Genomic DNA, 16,290 nt, shown 5'->3' with positions numbered 1-16,290 from the left:
GTAGTCCTACTTGACTTGCTTGGCTGCCCTTGTGCTCATTGATTTGGTGGCCTTTGAACTCCGAGCTGATGGTGGAGAATTCGAGGTAAGGGCCCATAAATGAGGGGGACACCTTCCTACAAATCCTCTAGCTTGTTCTCCCACGAATTTGGCTGCCAAGTGCTCATTAAGACCTTCCATTTTGTCTCCAAGTTGACCAACAAGGCTACACAAAGCACCCATTAGACTTGTTGGCATAATGACTAACCAAATTCACTCTATTAACATAAAAATAATCAAAAACATGCAATAAACAAATGAGAATGGTGGACTAAGCCAAATTAGGAGGTTGAATGAGCCCAAATAATTGTACATTTTTGGGGCTCATCATCACCCCCCTACTGAAAGTGTTGCTCATCCTCTGAGCAACCAAATCTCTCCCCTTGTCTTTGATGGCCTTGGTGACTTCCTTGGCTAGCATTTCGGCCGATTTCTCCTTTGGCTTCCCTCTTTTCAAACTTTCCTGTAGAAACTGCTCTGTCTTCCTGTAGAAACAGACTCTGTCTTCCTGTAGAAACAGTCTGCTAGCTTCCTGTAGAAACAGTCTGCTAGCTTCAATGAACTGCCCGAGAATAGATATTGCATGCCGAAGCTGGATGGGAAAAAGTGTTTCCAGGCCTTTAAATCACTGTTTTTCCATTGGTTAACCTTGATTCACGTTTCTGTTCCTAACATGACAATACTTTCCGACTGCGGCAGCTTTCTTTGCTTCATAAAATGCTTACTGCAATAGAAAATATGGGAATAATAACAGATTTGTATCCCACAGTCAACCCAAATATAACATTAGTTGTTGCTTCCAGTCCTGCATGAATCGGCAACATCTTGGACAGGGCTGTAAGCATTACTAGTGCAGTATTCAGTGACAAAACCAATAACAAGGCCAGACCACAAACCAATAGCACCACAGAAGAAAAGCTCCCAGTTCTTTACAACCTTCTGGGCACCAAAATTGAAGATAGTGAAGGATGAAGGCAATGCAACTAGGCTTACAGTAGCAGTGCCAATAGTCATCACTACTATGGAGATAATACGTTGCTTTTTCAATGCAGGCTCAATTTCCTTCACAACCTTGATCTCAAATATGTTAGTTGCAAACAGAGTTGTGATTAAGCAAGCAATGATACCCATTGAACTAATAAGCAAGGGATAACACATGGCAGTAAGATCATGAGAGTTTTCAAATGATGATATGGATGCAACAACCAGAGCTGCACAGGAAGATTCAGTCATAGGACCCAAATAGATCTGATCCCATACCAGCGATATCTCCAACATTGTCACCAACATTATCAGCAATGACAGCTGGGTTGCGTGGATCGTCTTCAGGAATGTTCCTCTCAACCTTGCCAACAAGATCAGCACCTACATCTGCTGCTTTGGTGCAAATACCACCACCTACGCTGCCAAACAGAGCCATGGAAGAACCGCCAAGACCAAATTTGAAGATGTTGAAATAAGTTTTGCTAACCATTTCATATATTTTTCTTCAAGATGTTCTGCTAATTTTCGTTTATCTCCATCTTGAGACAAGACAAACAATAGTTCCACAGCATGAGCTCGCATTTCAGAGTACGTAACTTTGCAAAAAGGGAAGCAATACCTGAATTTGAATACACTTCGAGTGAATCACGTTGCAAGTGCAAGTTGACCAACAGCTGAGCGCTCAGACTTCTGCGTGATTTTTGGAGTGAGGTGGCAGAGACATGTGTTGGCCATGCAAACGGTTATCTCCACTGCAGTGTTTAACTATGAACTGTAGTCCTCTTCCTGTAATCACTTACCATCAAGCACGCTGAAGTTTAACTGTTCACCACTGCCCGTTTTCAATTTCCTTCCTGAGATGGCTGAGCGCACGTGTCTCATCCACCCACCAAGCGTTGTTGAACTAGATGAGGGTGGCCAGTTAGCTGGCCACCAATTTGTATAAATCCAACCATCTCATTGTTCACACAGTTTTCGAATTACATCCATGCAACAAAGGAATTAGTTTAGTCACGTACCTGCAAATCGACTGGCTGTTGTGAAGCTTTTTGCTGTTGCATGCTTGGATTCCTTGGTTGCATGAGGGCATGGCTGATGATTCATAGCTGGTTTCCTTGTGCAGGTGTCCTTTGGCCAGATGCATGCAACAAGAGTTCATTTCCACGTTCAGATCTGCATCCTGAAACTGCTGCCATTGAATTTTCACAAGACCATAACTTCTTTTTGCCATTTCTCCCAAACGGCAAACCGGATTGAGCTGAAACTCGGTGGGCATGTTCCTACCATCATGATGCATCTCCCACAGCAAATTCGTGATCAATGGATGCACGGATTTCGAGAAAATTGGAAAATGGCTGAAGATTTCAGAGCTCGATTTCTCGGAAACCGTGCATCGGAATTGGCTGAAACTGCTTGGGGAGGCTACTATCACCCACGTGCATCTCCCCATGAAACAGGTTTTGAAATGGATGCACGGTTATGGAGAAAATGAAAAAATGGCTGATGGTGATGGAGGCTGATTTCTTGGAAACCGTGCACCGGAATTGCATGAAACTGCTCAGGCATGTTGTCATTGACCTTGTACAATTCTCCATAAAACGGTTTGTCAAATGGATGCATGGTTCTCAAGTTATGGCAAAAACAAATTCTGCTCTATGTGTTTTTGGTTTCAAGGTACTTTGCATGTGCTTGCATGGGATGACGAAATGAATTTTGGCTGTGATGCATGTATGGAGATGATGGAGGAGGAGCTGGAAGACTGCAGGAGGACTCTTGAACCTTTGAGGAAGCTACCATGCTTGCAAAACCACTTTTTGAAATGCATGCCTAGTTTCCCACAATTTCTACAGGAAGATCCTGTAGAAGCACAATGAGAGGCACAAGGAGGTGGAAAAAATGATGGATGAAGGCAAGGGATGGACACACAAGTGCTTGTAGGCCTAATCAACAGATTCCCACCATTAGATTCATTTTTGAGATTGAATTTGGCTCGTCCAAAGGTTCTACAGGATGTTTCCTGTGGAAATATAGAGCATCCTGTAGAAAACACAGTTTTGAGGAAAGAAGCATAATGACATGAAAAGAATGATGGAAAAGGGGTGAGGAGTGGAAACATAGATGAGTGTAGGCCTCATGGACATATTCCAAGCCTTCAGGTCCTCTTTGGAGATCAATTTGGCTTTTTTGTAAGCTTCCTGTAGAAGATACGAAACTTCCTGTAGAAGGCACAAAAACTCCTTTGTCTTTGATTTGAGTGCTCTTCCTATCATGAAACGTCCTCCTTTAACCTGCAATGTCATTGCTGCAACATGAAATGGAGATTAGCTTTATTTCTCTTTTTTTCTTTTTCTCTTTTTTTTTGAAAAACAACTAGGGCGCCTCATGGAGGTTTTCACCCTAATTGCCTGCCTTGGGCGCCTCCAAGGGAGGTTTTCACCCAAAGATCTTATTCCCTTTTATTTTCTCTTTTTTCCAACCCATTGACCGCCTCATGGAGGTTTTCAATCAATGAGCCAATCTAAGGTGCCTCCGAGGAGGTTTTCACCTTAGATTTCTATTTTCCTCTTTTTTCATTTTTTTTTCTTTTTCGTTTTTCTCTTTTTTTTTTTTTTTTTTTCCTATCCTACCCTACTTGAAAAACAAAATCATTTTCAAGTATAAGAATACTTCCAATGGAGCCATGTGCACATCGATATTAGAGACAAGATGATGTAAAGGCTCGGAATGCATGCTTTGACAACTATCCAAGTTTCAGAGACAAAATGATCTGGCTTTGAAGGGATCAAACGAAGTTGAGGAAGAAAGTACTGCTGCAACTTAGTGATCTTCTGAAACCATATCTCAATATAGCTTTGATATCCTTGGTTCTTTTGCTGATCTGGATCATTCTTCATGTCACCTTCTATCATGACTTTCTCATCTTCCTCTTTTTGTTGATCTTTCTCTTGAGTACATGGAGGATTTGATGGTAACCATGAGGAAACTCTCTCGATCTCTGATTCTGATCTCTTTTCTTCATCAAGTGCAGCCCATGGTTCTTTGATCTCCTCTTTTGAATCTTCTTTTGCTTTTGGTCCTTCAATGCTTTCAAGATGATCTCTTTTTTGCATTACTTTTCCTGAGCTTTGGTGAACATCATTGAGCTCACGAGGAATCATTTGCACATGTTGTGCCTCAGATTTGCAATTGGGTTGAGCTGCTCCATTGCATGGTTTTGGAAATGGAGGTACGGGTAGCTGAGTGGAGGTGTGAAATTGAGATGGAGATGGATGGCATTGTGGTTGGGTAGGCATTTGGGGTTGCCTTGGTGGAGGAGGAGGCGATGGTTGTGGATGAGCAGGTGGTGGAGGAAAATGAGCGGGATGAGAGTTATACTGGGGCCTCCACTCCTGATAAGGTGCATTCCACTGAGGTTGTGGCTGAGCATAAGAGTGAAATGAATGAGCAACTGGTTGGGCATAGTATGGATCTGTGAAGGAACAAGGAGAATATGACCAAGGAGGAGGTGTAGACCAGGAAGGATGAGCAGGGGGATCCCAAGAAGGCATGAAAGTGGCTTGATAAGGGTCATAATAGGTCTCGGGTATCCCTTGCATCTCCTGCTGGTAAGATCTAGGTCCATGTGGCCTCCTTTGGTTCATATAATAGAGTGATTCAGTGGCTCCCTTGGCTCTTTGATATGTAGCTTTGATTCTGGGCAAGGAAGGGCACTGATCTGTAGGATGGTATTCCTCACAGATGAAACACACTTCTAGGGAGTGCATTGGACATTCGTTCCTAGGATGCTTTTTAAGGCACCTAGGACAAAAAATGACCAAAGCCCTCTTGGCTTCCTCTTGCTTCTTCTGGATCCGCAAGGTATCCAGTTGCATGGCAAGAAACTGCCTCATATCACTCTTGAAATCTTTGATCTGATTTTCAAATTCATCTTTGGACAAGATGTTGCTCCCAACATCTCTGCTTGTAGCCATTTGCTTAGAGGAATGTTTTCTTCTTATCCTCCCCTAGGAGTTCTTCAAATATGTCTTGATGTCCACCCAGGGGTTCTTTCATCACAGCCATCGAAGAAGAACGTTGGTTGTGTGAAGCAGTGGGGGTGTTGTGCAATCATTTTTCTAACTTATCTCTACTCCTACAAAGCATGAAATAGATTGAACTGCAACTAACTATCTTGCGAAATTGAAAGGACTAATCTATTTTGCTCAAATGAAATTGCAAGAATGAAATGCTAGTCTACACTTGCGGAATTGAAATGCTAATCTACGCTTGCAGAATTGAAATGCGGAATTGAAAGGCTATTCTAGGAAAGCAGGAAATGCTAATCTATGAAAGCAGGAAATGCTAATCTATGAAAGCAGGAAATGCTAATCTAGGAAAGCAAGAAAGGCTAACCTACTTTTGCATAAATGAAATTGCATAATGGAAATGAAGTAAACTACTTAGAAGAAGGTTGTAGTAGAAAATAGAAGAATAGCAACAATCACCAATACTCTGCCGCTTCCCCGGCAACGGCGCCAAAAAGATGGTGAGCTCCAGTATTGTAGCAATATTGCTACAACTCCTGGGGCTTCCTGTCTCTTAATTTTATCAACCCGGTAGTTCGTACAAACTTGGAAGCGACGGTGCTATATGCACAAGTACTAGCTCTTGTCGCAGCTGTCACTTGGTCAGCTGGCACAAGTCCACTAGGGCTCAAGCCAACTTCTATAGGCTCTCAGAAGAAGCTTGCTAATCGATGGACGAAAGCTAATTTCAAAGGAAAGCTACTTTACTTGACAAAAATGAACTGAAAGCAAATCAAAGCATGTAAACCTAGGAAACCCTAATTTAACTAGTCTAACCTCTACAATGCAAAGAATGTGAATGAAACTTCTACCAATGCTAATGTTACCTCTAATAAGTGCAAATGCATGGATCTAAACTACTTGCATCATGAAATATATGTTTTTGTATTTTTCTTTTAAGTGGATGGAATGATTGTGATCTTGTGCTAACTAGGGTTTGGTTGTGCAGATGGGATGGAGAAGGAAGGAAAGCGGGGGATAGGTTGGGGAGGCTAGGAGAGGTCCCTAGGGATCCTTAGCATCCATCCACAGAGGTTCCTCGCATTCAGATGCTCAGCAACCGAGAGAGTGGCCTCCTACAGGATGGCTGTGGAGGATCCTACAGGATACTCTGTTTTCTACAGGATGTCTACAAATGGCTACAGGATGACCTACCGTGAGTGTTTGGAGTGATGGAGGAGTAATGGAATGGTAGGGGGAGATGTGTAAGGTAGGAATAAGGCTGGTGATGGCTTTAGAAGTGAAAGAATAGGATGGGAAGTTGGTGTAGGGAGTGGGTTGGAAGGTAAAGGGCTATGTCAACGAAAGTTGAAGGAGATGGAGCTAGGTGGGAAATGAGAGGTTTGGAGGGTAAATGAGTGAGACAGAGGTTAAATAGGACTTGAGGATAGATCAAGAAGATAGAGATGCCCTGCACAATGCTCAGTTAAACGAATCAATGAATTCTTGCAAACAAACCAAGTCCTAGCTACCTTAATCTAATTGTCAATGAAATAAATGAACAGTAGCTTTGTTTGGAAAGAGAACCATGTACTTCACGTGAGAAAGAGCATTCCAAAAGATCTAAATGCATAACAAACTCCTACCAATCGATTCTAAGCATAAAAAGATACGTTACCCATCAAAACCAACTACCATAACAAAGCAAGATTGAAAGAGCAGATTTTTATTTCTAGAACGCAGCAAACACATAAAGATACACAAGGGAGGTACTGGGCGCTTGAGATGGGCCCAACCCCAAGAGCTACAGCCTCCCATGAAAGATTTAGAGCTGGTGCAAAGCTGGATCCATCTTTAATAATCAAGAAATGAAAAGTACATCAAAACTGTCCATAAGGAGAGCTTGAGAATGAGCTGAAAGCAAAGCTAATCCATGGCCTAAAAATCGAACTACAAGCTAGCTAACTAATGGCTAAAACAAAATGACTAACTAGCTACAAAAATGACTACCAACTAGCTAACGAAAATGACCAACCACTAGTTAACCAAAATGAGGCCCCAAGCCCTCTTATTTATACAATTTGAGGACCCAACATTCCTCTTAAAAGTTAGGGACTTGGCTGCCCAAGACTTGTAGTTAACAGCAGTCCTACTTGACTTGCTTGGCTGCCCTTGTGCTCATTGATTTGGTGGCCTTTGAACTCCGAGCTGATGGTGGAGAATTCGAGGTAAGGGCCCATAAATGAGGGGGACACCTTCCTACAAATCCTCTAGCTTGTTCTCCCACGAATTTGGCTGCCAAGTGCTCATTAAGACCTTCCATTTTGTCTCCAAGTTGACCAACAAGGCTACACAAAGCACCCATTAGACTTGTTGGCATAATGACTAACCAAATTCACTCTATTAACATAAAAATAATCAAAAACATGCAATAAACAAATGAGAATGGTGGACTAAGCCAAATTAGGAGGTTGAATGAGCCCAAATAATTGTACATTTTTGGGGCTCATCATCACCCCCCTACTGAAAGTGTTGCTCATCCTCTGAGCAACCAAATCTCTCCCCTTGTCTTTGATGGCCTTGGTGACTTCCTTGGCTAGCATTTCGGCCGATTTCTCCTTTGGCTTCCCTCTTTTCAAACTTTCCTGTAGAAACTGCTCTGTCTTCCTGTAGAAACAGACTCTGTCTTCCTGTAGAAACAGTCTGCTAGCTTCCTGTAGAAACAGTCTGCTAGCTTCAATGAACTGCCCGAGAATAGATATTGCATGCCGAAGCTGGATGGGAAAAAGTGTTTCCAGGCCTTTAAATCACTGTTTTTCCATTGGTTAACCTTGATTCACGTTTCTGTTCCTGACATGACAATACTTTCCGACTGCGGCAGCTTTCTTTGCTTCATAAAATGCTTACTGCAATAGAAAATATGGGAATAATAACAGATTTGTATCCCACAGTCAACCCAAATATAACATTAGTTGCTGCTTCCAGTCCTGCATGAATCGGCAACATCTTGGACAGGGCTGTAAGCATTACTAGTGCAGTATTCAGTGACAAAACCAATAACAAGGCCAGACCACAAACCAATAGCACCACAGAAGAAAAGCTCCCAGTTCTTTACAACCTTCTGGGCACCAAAATTGAAGATAGTGAAGGATGAAGGCAATGCAACTAGGCTTACAGCAGCAGTGCCAATAGTCATCACTACTATGGAGATAATACGTTGCTTTTTCAATGCAGGCTCAATTTCCTTCACAACCTTGATCTCAAATATGTTAGTTGCAAACAGAGTTGTGATTAAGCAAGCAATGATACCCATTGAACTAATAAGCAAGGGATAACACATGGCAGTAAGATCATGAGAGTTTTCAAATGATGATATGGATGCAACAACCAGAGCTGCACAGGAAGATTCAGTCATAGGACCCAAATAGATCTGATCCCATACCAGCGATATCTCCAACATTGTCACCAACATTATCAGCAATGACAGCTGGGTTGCGTGAATCGTCTTCAGGAATGTTCCTCTCAACCTTGCCGACAAGATCAGCACTTACATCTGCTGCTTTGGTGCAAATACCACCACCTACGCTGCCAAACAGAGCCATGGAAGAACCGCCAAGACCAAATTTGAAGATGTTGAAATAAGTTTTGCTAACCATTTCATATATTTTTCTTCAAGATGTTCTGCTAATTTTCGTTTATCTCCATCTTGAGACAAGACAAACAATAGTTCCACAGCATGAGCTCGCATTTCAGAGTACGTAACTTTGCAAAAAGGGAAGCAATACCTGAATTTGAATACACTTCGAGTGAATCATGTTGCAAGTGCAAGTTGACCAACAGCTGAGCGCTCAGACTTCTGCGTGATTTTTGGAGTGAGGTGGCAGAGACATGTGTTGGCCATGCAAACGGTTATCTCCACTGCAGTGTTTAACTATGAACTGTAGTCCTCTGCCTGTAATCACTTACCATCAAGCACGCTGAAGTTTAACTGTTCACCACTGCCCGTTTTCAATTTCCTTCCTGAGATGGCTGAGCGCACGTGTCTCATCCACCCACCAAGCGTTGTTGAACTAGATGAGGGTGGCCAGTTAGCTGGCCACCAATTTGTATAAATCCAACCATCTCATTGTTCACACAGTTTTCGAATTACATCCATGCAACAAAGGAATTAGTTTAGTCACGTACCTGCAAATCGACTGGCTGTTGTGAAGCTTTTTGCTGTTGCATGCTTGGATTCCTTGGTTGCATGAGGGCATGGCTGATGATTCATAGCTGGTTTCCTTGTGCAGGTGTCCTTTGGCCAGATGCATGCAACAAGAGTTCATTTCCACGTTCAGATCTGCATCCTGAAACTGCTGCCATTGAATTTTCACAGGACCATAACTTCTTTTTGCCATTTCTCCCAAACGGCAAACCGGATTGAGCTGAAACTTGGTGGGCATGTTCCTACCATCATGATGCATCTCCCACAGCAAATTCGTGATCAATGGATGCACGGATTTCGAGAAAATTGGAAAATGGCTGAAGATTTCAGAGCTCGATTTCTCGGAAACCGTGCATCGGAATTGGCTGAAACTGCTTGGGGAGGCTACTATCACCCACGTGCATCTCTCCATGAAACAGGTTTTGAAATGGATGCACGGTTATGGAGAAAATGAAAAAATGGCTGATGGTGATGGAGGCTGATTTCTTGGAAACCGTGCACCGGAATTGCATGAAACTGCTCAGGCATGTTGTCATTGACCTTGTACAATTCTCCATAAAACGGTTTGTCAAATGGATGCATGGTTCTCAAGTTATGGCAAAAACAAATTCTGCTCTATGTGTTTTTGGTTTCAAGGTACTTTGCATGTGCTTGCATGGGATGACGAAATGAATTTTGGCTGTGATGCAGGTATGGAGATGATGGAGGAGGAGCTGGAAGACTGCAGGAGGACTCTTGAACCTTTGAGGAAGCTACCATGCTTGCAAAACCACTTTTTGAAATGCATGCCTAGTTTCCCACAATTTCTACAGGAAGATCCTGTAGAAGCACAATGAGAGGCACAAGGAGGTGGAAAAAATGATGGATGAAGGCAAGGGATGGACACACAAGTGCTTGTAGGCCTAATCAACAGATTCCCACCATTAGATTCATTTTTGAGATTGAATTTGGCTCGTCCAAAGGTTCTACAGGATGTTTCCTGTGGAAATATAGAGCATCCTGTAGAAAACACAGTTTTGAGGAAAGAAGCATAATGACATGAAAAGAATGATGGAAAAGGGGTGAGGAGTGGAAACATAGATGAGTGTAGGCCTCATGGACATATTCCAAGCCTTCAGGTCCTCTTTGGAGATCAATTTGGCTTTTTTGTAAGCTTCCTGTAGAAGATATGAAACTTCCTGTAGAAGGCACAAAAACTCCTTTGTCTTTGATTTGAGTGCTCCTCCTATCATGAAACGTCCTCCTTTAACCTGCAATGTCATTGCTGCAACATGAAATGGAGATTAGCTTTATTTCTCTTTTTTTCTTTTTCTCTTTTTTTTTGAAAAACAACTAGGGCGCCTCATGGAGGTTTTCACCCTAATTGCCTGCCTTGGGCGCCTCCAAGGGAGGTTTTCACCCAAAGATCTTATTCCCTCTTATTTTCTCTTTTTTCCAACCCATTGACCGCCTCATGGAGGTTTTCAATCAATGAGCCAATCTAAGGTGCCTCCGAGGAGGTTTTCACCTTAGATTTCTATTTTCCTCTTTTTTCATTTTTTTTTCTTTTTCGTTTTTCTCTTCTTTTTTTTTTTTTTTTTCCTATCCTACCCTACTTGAAAAACAAAATCATTTTCAAATATAAGAATACTTCCAATGGAGCCATGTGCACATCGATATTAGAGACAAGATGATGTAAAGGCTCGGAATGCATGCTTTGACAACTATCCAAGTTTCAGAGACAAAATGATCTGGCTTTGAAGGGATCAAACGAAGTTGAGGAAGAAAGTACTGCTGCAACTTAGTGATCTTCTGAAACCATATCTCAATATAGCTTTGATATCCTTGGTTCTTTTGCTGATCTGGATCATTCTTCATGTCACCTTCTATCATGACTTTCTCATCTTCCTCTTTTTGTTGATCTTTCTCTTGAGTACATGGAGGATTTGATGGTAACCATGAGGAAACTCTCTCGATCTCTGATTCTGATCTCTTTTCTTCATCAAGTGCGGCCCATGGTTCTTTGATCTCCTCTTTTGAATCTTCTTTTGCTTTTGGTCCTTCAATGCTTTCAAGATGATCTCTTTTTTGCATTACTTTTCCTGAGCTTTGGTGAACATCATTGAGCTCACGAGGAATCATTTGCACATGTTGTGCCTCAGATTTGCAATTGGGTTGAGCTGCTCCATTGCATGGTTTTGGAAATGGAGGTACAGGTCGCTGAGTGGAGGTGTGAAATTGAGATGGAGATGGATGGCATTGTGGTTGGGTAGGCATTTGGGGTTGCCTTGGTGGAGGAGGAGGCGATGGTTGTGGATGAGCAGGTGGTGGAGGAAAATGAGCGGGATGAGAGTTATACTGGGGCCTCCACTCCTGATACGGTGCATTCCATTGAGGTTGTGGCTGAGCATAAGAGTGAAATGAATGAGCAACTGGTTGGGCATAGTATGGATCTGTGAAGGAACAAGGAGAATATGACCAAGGAGGAGGTGTAGACCAGGAAGGATGAGCAGGGGGATCCCAAGAAGGCATGAAAGTGGCTTGATAAGGGTCATAATAGGTCTTGGGTATCCCTTGCATCTCCTGCTGGTAAGATCTAGGTCCATGTGGCCTCCTTTGGTTCATATAATAGAGTGATTCAGTGGCTCCCTTGGCTCTTTGATATGTAGCTTTGATTCTGGGCAAGGAAGGGCACTGATCTGTAGGATGGTATTCCTCACAGATGAAACACACTTCTAGGGAGTGCATTGGACATTCGTTCCTAGGATGCTTTTTAAGGCACCTAGGACAAAAAATGACCAAAGCCCTCTTGGCTTCCTCTTGCTTCTTCTGGATCCGCAAGGTATCCAGTTGCATGGCAAGAAACTGCCTCATATCACTCTTGAAATCTTTGATCTGATTTTCAAATTCATCTTTGGACAAGATGTTGCTCCCAACATCTCTGCTTGTAGCCATTTGCTTAGAGGAATGTTTTCTTCTTATCCTCCCCTAGGAGTTCTTCAAATATGTCTTGATGTCCACCCAGGGGTTCTTTCATCACAGCCATCGAAGAAGAACGTTGGTTGTGTGAAGCAGTGGGGGTGTTGTGCAATCATTTTTCTAACTTATCTCTACTCCTACAAAGCATGAAATAGATTGAACTGCAACTAACTATCTTGCGAAATTGAAAGGACTAATCTATTTTGCTCAAATGAAATTGCAAGAATGAAATGCTAGTCTACGCTTGCGGAATTGAAATGCTAATCTACGCTTGCAGAATTGAAATGCGGAATTGAAAGGCTATTCTAGGAAAGCAGGAAATGCTAATCTATGAAAGCAGGAAATGCTAATCTATGAAAGCAGGAAATGCTAATCTAGGAAAGCAAGAAAGGCTAACCTACTTTTGCATAAATGAAATTGCATAATGGAAATGAAGTAAACTACTTAGAAGAAGGTTGTAGTAGAAAATAGAAGAATAGCAACAATCACCAATACTCTGCCGCTTCCCCGGCAACGGCGCCAAAAAGATGGTGAGCTCCAGTATTGTAGCAATATTGCTACAACTCCTGGGGCTTCCTGTCTCTTACTTTTATCAACCCGGTAGTTCGTACAAACTTGGAAGCGACGGTGCTATATGCACAAGTACTAGCTCTTGTCGCAGCTGTCACTTGGTCAGCTGGCACAAGTCCACTAGGGCTCAAGCCAACTTCTATAGGCTCTCAGAAGAAGCTTGCTAATCGATGGACGAAAGCTAATTTCAAAGGAAAGCTACTTTACTTGACAAAAATGAACTGAAAGCAAATCAAAGCATGTAAACCTAGGAAACCCTAATTTAACTAGTCTAACCTCTACAATGCAAAGAATGTGAATGAAACTTCTACCAATGCTGTTGTTACCTCTAATAAGTGCAAATGCATGGATCTAAACTACTTGCATCATGAAATATATGTTTTTGTATTTTTCCTTTAAGTGGATGGAATGATTGTGATCTTGTGCTAACTAGGGTTTGGTTGTGCAGATGGGATGGAGAAGGAAGGAAAGCGGGGGATAGGTTGGGGAGGCTAGGAGAGGTCCCTAGGGATCCTTAGCATCCATCCACAGAGGTTCCTCGCATTCAGATGCTCAGCAACCGAGAGAGTGGCCTCCTACAGGATGGCTGTGGAGGATCCTACAGGATACTCTGTTTTCTACAGGATGTCTACAAATGGCTACAGGATGACCTACCGTGAGTGTTTGGAGTGATGGAGGAGTAATGGAATGGTAGGGGGAGATGTGTAAGGTAGGAATAAGGCTGGTGATGGCTTTAGAAGTGAAAGAATAGGATGGGAAGTTGGTGTAGGGAGTGGGTTGGAAGGTAAAGGGCTATGTCAACGAAAGTTGAAGGAGATGGAGCTAGGTGGGAAATGAGAGGTTTGGAGGGTAAATGAGTGAGACAGAGGTTAAATAGGACTTGAGGGTAGATCAAGAAGATAGAGATGCCCTGCACAATGCTCAGTTAAACGAATCAATGAATTCTTGCAAACAAACCAAGTCCTAGCTACCTTAATCTAATTGTCAATGAAATAAATGAACAGTAGCTTTGTTTGGAAAGAGAACCATGTACTTCACGTGAGAAAGAGCATTCCAAAAGATCTAAATGCATAACAAACTCCTACCAATCGATTCTAAGCATAAAAAGATACGTTACCCATCAAAACCAACTACCATAACAAAGCAAGATTGAAAGAGCAGATTTTTATTTCTAGAACGCAGCAAACACATAAAGATACACAAGGGAGGTACTGGGCGCTTGAGATGGGCCCAACCCCAAGAGCTACAGCCTCCCATGAAAGATTTAGAGCTGGTGCAAAGCTGGATCCATCTTTAATAATCAAGAAATGAAAAGTACATCAAAACTGTCCATAAGGAGAGCTTGAGAATGAGCTGAAAGCAAAGCTAATCCATGGCCTAAAAATCGAACTACAAGCTAGCTAACTAATGGCTAAAACAAAATGACTAACTAGCTACAAAAATGACTACCAACTAGCTAACGAAAATGACCAACCACTAGTTAACCAAAATGAGGCCCCAAGCCCTCTTATTTATACAATTTGAGGACCCAACATTCCTCTTAAAAGTTAGGGACTTGGCTGCCCAAGACTTGTAGTTAACAGCAGTCCTACTTGACTTGCTTGGCTGCCCTTGTGCTCATTGATTTGGTGGCCTTTGAACTCCGAGCTGATGGTGGAGAATTCGAGGTAAGGGCCCATAAATGAGGGGGACACCTTCCTACAAATCCTCTAGCTTGTTCTCCCACGAATTTGGCTGCCAAGTGCTCATTAAGACCTTCCATTTTGTCTCCAAGTTGACCAACAAGGCTACACAAAGCACCCATTAGACTTGTTGGCATAATGACTAACCAAATTCACTCTATTAACATAAAAATAATCAAAAACATGCAATAAACAAATGAGAATGGTGGACTAAGCCAAATTAGGAGGTTGAATGAGCCCAAATAATTGTACATTTTTGGGGCTCATCATGTATTATTTTCATTTTCGTATTTCTATTTTTAAAAGTATCTTCTTAGAGCATTGAGAAAGAGGTTGGAAGCTATAAATGACAACAACAAGGATCATCATCAAGAATTTCAGTAAAAGGTATGAGATATGCATCCCACTTACATCTATGATTTAATCATAAATTAGGGAATGTTTTCATGTGTTTGTTTGTTTGTTTCTAGACTTGGTTTCTATGTCTAAGGAGATTTGTCTTGTCAGCAAGACATGATTTGTTCGCCAAACAATGTTGTGTATTATGTGGCTACAATATCTTTGTGGGAGAGCATGATTATGAATGTTGCCATGGTGCTTCATTTTACTACAATGAACCCCTTTGAGTACCTCTTACTAGTGTTGGTACCCAACAAGTTATTGTTACTCATTGACATTATGTTCCTACCTAAAAAAAATACACAAGACTTGTATTAGAAATGGAGATAATAATATTAAAGAGAAAATCATATGGTGGATTTGGACAATCCCATGGATCACATGAATTTCTTAGTGTTAGGGTCCTACTCTAATACCATTCCTTAAATACTTTATTATGTAGGAGGCACATTCCTTAAATAAGGCCCATTAAATAGTTAGTTAATAGTCACTCATTGTAAAAAAGGTAACTTTTATTAATAACACATAAATTAGTTAGTGAATGATCATTATAAATGAGATTGTAATTAGTTAAGATGAGACATTTAGCTTTAGTGGATGTCCTATAACTCTTAAGATGTGGAAACATTATTAATATCAAGTTTTATTCCCACTGTGTAGGGAAAATTTCAGGGGCTAATATTTGCAGGCGCGCTCATTTTCCATGTTTTTTCCTAAAAAAGATTCGTTAATTTCCATTTTTCCCAAAAACAATTTGCCTAAATTTTATAGTATAAAATTATATAGACTGATATAAAATCAGTAAAAATATAAACATTTTTACCAAATATTATGAAACATTTGACAATTTGCATATTAGGGACTAGTAAGATTCCTCAAGGTTTTTAAACTTTAAGATAAACTTCCATTCTTAAAATTTTCCTTACCATGGAGGACCCTCAACGAAGTGAGGATGGTTATGTGGCCTTATGCATGGGTCCATTAGAGTAGGGGGTATATACACAATGAAAAAGAGTCACTTGGTATAAGATGTTGGATGGCAAGGCTAAACATTGAATTGGAAATTCACTTTTTAAAGTGAGTTATTGGATCAAATGGATGACCAGTAGCTATCAATACATGGAAATATTGTTGATATCAAGTTATATGGATATCTAAATATAGAGTAGAAGGTTATGCAATGTTTTGTGAACACTTGTCATTATATTTGAGTATTGCTCCTAGAGGTTACCCCTCTGAAGAGACCATGAACATAGTTATCTAATTTCTATTATGAAAGAGATCTTTCTTAGGGTTTATCTCTATTTTCCCTTATGTTATTGGGTTTTGCATTACATTTTGTGTGATTGTTCTCAATTTTGGGGTTATTGGGTTTTGCATTACATTTTGTGTGATTGTTCTTAATTTTGGGGTTATTGGCTTTTGCATTACATTTTGTGTGATGTTCTTA

The 16,290-nt window shown here is 41.2% G+C and overlaps 2 pseudogenes; both read right to left on the bottom strand.

The window, feature by feature from the left end:
- Window positions 1-825: 825 nt before the first annotated feature.
- Window positions 826-1,459, bottom strand: LOC149195908 (pyrophosphate-energized vacuolar membrane proton pump 1 pseudogene; annotated as a pseudogene).
- A 6,536-nt stretch (window positions 1,460-7,995) lies between these two features.
- Window positions 7,996-8,629, bottom strand: LOC149195907 (pyrophosphate-energized vacuolar membrane proton pump 1 pseudogene; annotated as a pseudogene).
- Window positions 8,630-16,290: the final 7,661 nt, after the last annotated feature.

Source organism: Pinus tabuliformis, chromosome 2_2 (assembly GCF_031772625.1).
Source record: "Pinus tabuliformis cultivar Carrire ecotype Pingquan chromosome 2_2, CPIR1, whole genome shotgun sequence".
In the NCBI taxonomy this organism is placed as follows: Eukaryota; Viridiplantae; Streptophyta; class Pinopsida; order Pinales; family Pinaceae; genus Pinus; species Pinus tabuliformis.
The sequence above is the reverse complement of the archived record's forward strand: the minus strand, read 5'-3'. Positions and strand labels throughout refer to the sequence as shown.